The 2,775-nt window shown below is 41.4% G+C and overlaps 1 long non-coding RNA gene across 1 annotated transcript in view; it reads left to right on the top strand.

The window, feature by feature from the left end:
• LOC118478886 overlaps positions 1-2,130 on the top strand; it is a 69,885-nt gene extending 67,755 nt beyond the window's left edge. Inside the window, exon 2 of the long non-coding RNA XR_004859335.1 lies at positions 1,919-2,130. This is a non-coding gene — a long non-coding RNA (uncharacterized LOC118478886). The remainder of the gene's footprint in view (positions 1-1,918) is intronic.
• Positions 2,131-2,775: the final 645 nt, after the last annotated feature.

The raw sequence follows: 2,775 nt of genomic DNA, 5'->3' as shown, positions 1-2,775 counted from the left end.
CCCAACCACCAGCACTACTTCCGTTAAAATACTCCCCTTTTATCAAAACCTTCATGTTTTTCTTTTGGTTTTTTTTTGTCTGTCTGTGTGTCTGTTTTTCTCGCCAGCATCCTCCCATTTCCCACAAGGAATTACAACTGAAATCTTCATTCTAAGCAACGCCCGCGGGGAGATCCTGAGATTAAATATAGATTGTATAAATTGAATGTTTACATTTTTTTTTTACGGCTGTCTAAATACTGCTGCATTTTCCTTATTTGTGAGGCAGCGTGGTGGAATCAGGCTCTCGTCAAATTTTGGGCATGTAGAGTTATTGGTATGATCTTAAAGCTTGTTCACTTGTCTTTATTTGGAGGAAAAAAATATCCTTTTATCTTGAATACATGTCCAGATATTTGCGAAAGAAGGAGGTATGGGTCACCTTTTTTCAGAGGTAAAATTAGAGAGAAAATGGCCACCAGAGATTATTTATTTCCTTAGCTTAAGAGTCCATGGTAACTGAAAATTTACATTTTTTATGCCTTTAATCAACGTTTTTCAGAAAAAAAGAAAAAAGAAAAGAGTTCTTTAATGGGCATGAAAGGTGCTGAGCCAAAAAACAAAAATTCGATAAAAATTCACAAACCTGCTGAAAAATGCAAGTTTCTTCATTTTGATTATTTTGACGAGAGCCTGATTCCACCACGCTGCCTCACATTTATTCTCGCTTTATTTATTAATTCTGGAAGCGAGAGAGGGAAGGAGGAGAGAAACAAAAAACAGAGTGTGGGGGGGGGGGTTCTAAATGTGTTACATGTTACAGACGGTCTTTCCTGCTTTTCTTGTGCATGATAAAACATTGAAATATGTCTTGAGACATTGTTTGGATAGCGCAGAATTTTTCCTTCGACGCTCCGGGAAACTGAATCGTGCGGTCGCGTACCCAGGTCTGGGGTCTTGAGTTTCTGGAAGCGGGGGAGTAGTGCTTAAGTGTTGTTTGTTAATGTGACAGGTTATGTATGTGTGTGAGTCTGTGTGTGAGTATGTGTGTGTGTGTATATGTGTTTGTGTGTCTGTGTGTGTCTCTGTGTATGTGTGTGTGTGTATGTGTGTGTGTGTGTGTGTGTGAGTGTATGTGTCTCTGTGTGTCTCTGTGTATATGTGTGTGTGTGTTTGTTCGTGTGTATGTGTGTTTGTGTGTTTTTGTGTGTGTATGTATATGTGTATTTGTGTGTATTCGTGTGTGTTTATGGGTATGTGTGTGTGTGTTTTGTTTTTATGTATGAGTGCGTGTGCGTGTGCTTGTGCGTGTGCGTGTGTGTAGTTAACTAGTTTATCTGCCACGATGGTGTGTTCCATTCTGTCTGAACTACCCCTGACAGAATCGGAAGTTGATGACAAACAAACAAACAAACAAACAAACAAACAAACAAACAAGAAAACGAAAAAACAGAAGGACAACCAACATCTGTGGCGTAGCGGTTAGACGCCTTGCTATCGTACGCAGAAGACTCGAGTTCGATGTCTGTATAGGGAGAGGGGAGGGATGTTTTATTGAGTGTTTCAGTGTGTCTACAAAGACATTATACCCTCTGAGCCCGTGGTTGACACAAGCAGCCATGGCCCAAACCCGCCTCCTTAATGACCGAAATTGTATCGATAGGGACACAAAACACATTCATTACATTTTTACAATTTTACTAATCGTCATCGCTAACTATACCGCTTTCTAATTTGTTTTCTGTCTCCAGTATGCTATATTAGGTGATTTTTCAGTTTACCACAATTTATCCTGGTTCCCTTTTTTACCAATCATTTTGGTTTTCGTTTCACATTATGTTATTTTGCTTTTGTTGTTGGGGGGTCGTGTTATTTTAGTTTCTTTTTCACATGGTATATTCTTTTCTTTTAAATATGTTATTGTGGTTTCTTTTTCCAGATCGAAACGAGAGAAGTCTTGCCTTTCTGTGTCCAGCTCTCGGTGAAGATCTTTGCCTCCGTCCCTCGGCCGTCCTCGTGTTGTGAGATACCCCAGTCTGTGAGGAACTCACTCGTGTACCCAAGCACTCGCTCACCCTTGTGCAAACAGACGCGACTCTCAACAACCGACTGAAAACACGCTGAGATAGAAAAAAGGAGAAGAGATAGAAAGAGAGAGATAGAGAGAAAGAAGAACGAGGAGGAGGACAGTCGTGCGGCAGATTTGGCGAGTGCGTCCTTCATCTCTTCCATAAGCGAGTCGTGAGAAAACACCCGCCAAAATTCTTCCTTTCGTTCCCAGCCCAGACTTTGGACTATACTATAGCCAGGTAGGACTTTTGTCTCATGATCCATCCATCCATCCATCCATCCATCCATCCATCCATCCATCCATCCATCCATCCATCCATCCATCCATCCATACGTCCATCCATCTGCCCACCCATCCATCGATTCGTCCATACATCCATCCATCCCTCCATCCATCCATTCATCCATCCATCCATCTATCCATCCATCCATCCATCCATCCATCCACCCATCCTTCAATCCATATATATATCTATACACTCACACATCCATCCATCCATCCATCCATCCATCCATCCATCCATCCATCCATCCATTTATACATCTATACATACATACATCCATCCATCCATCCTTCCATCCATCCATCCATACATACATACTCTTAGCCACATGAGCATGAACACAGACACACGTGCATTAATATACACATACACTAATAGACGCACAATATACATGCACACACACACATACACTCATACGCACACACAGACACACACACACACA

The sequence above is a fragment of the Aplysia californica genome, unplaced genomic scaffold, assembly GCF_000002075.1.
Source record: "Aplysia californica isolate F4 #8 unplaced genomic scaffold, AplCal3.0 scaffold01105, whole genome shotgun sequence".
Taxonomy (NCBI): Eukaryota; Metazoa; Mollusca; class Gastropoda; order Aplysiida; family Aplysiidae; genus Aplysia; species Aplysia californica.
The sequence above is the reverse complement of the archived record's forward strand: the minus strand, read 5'-3'. Positions and strand labels throughout refer to the sequence as shown.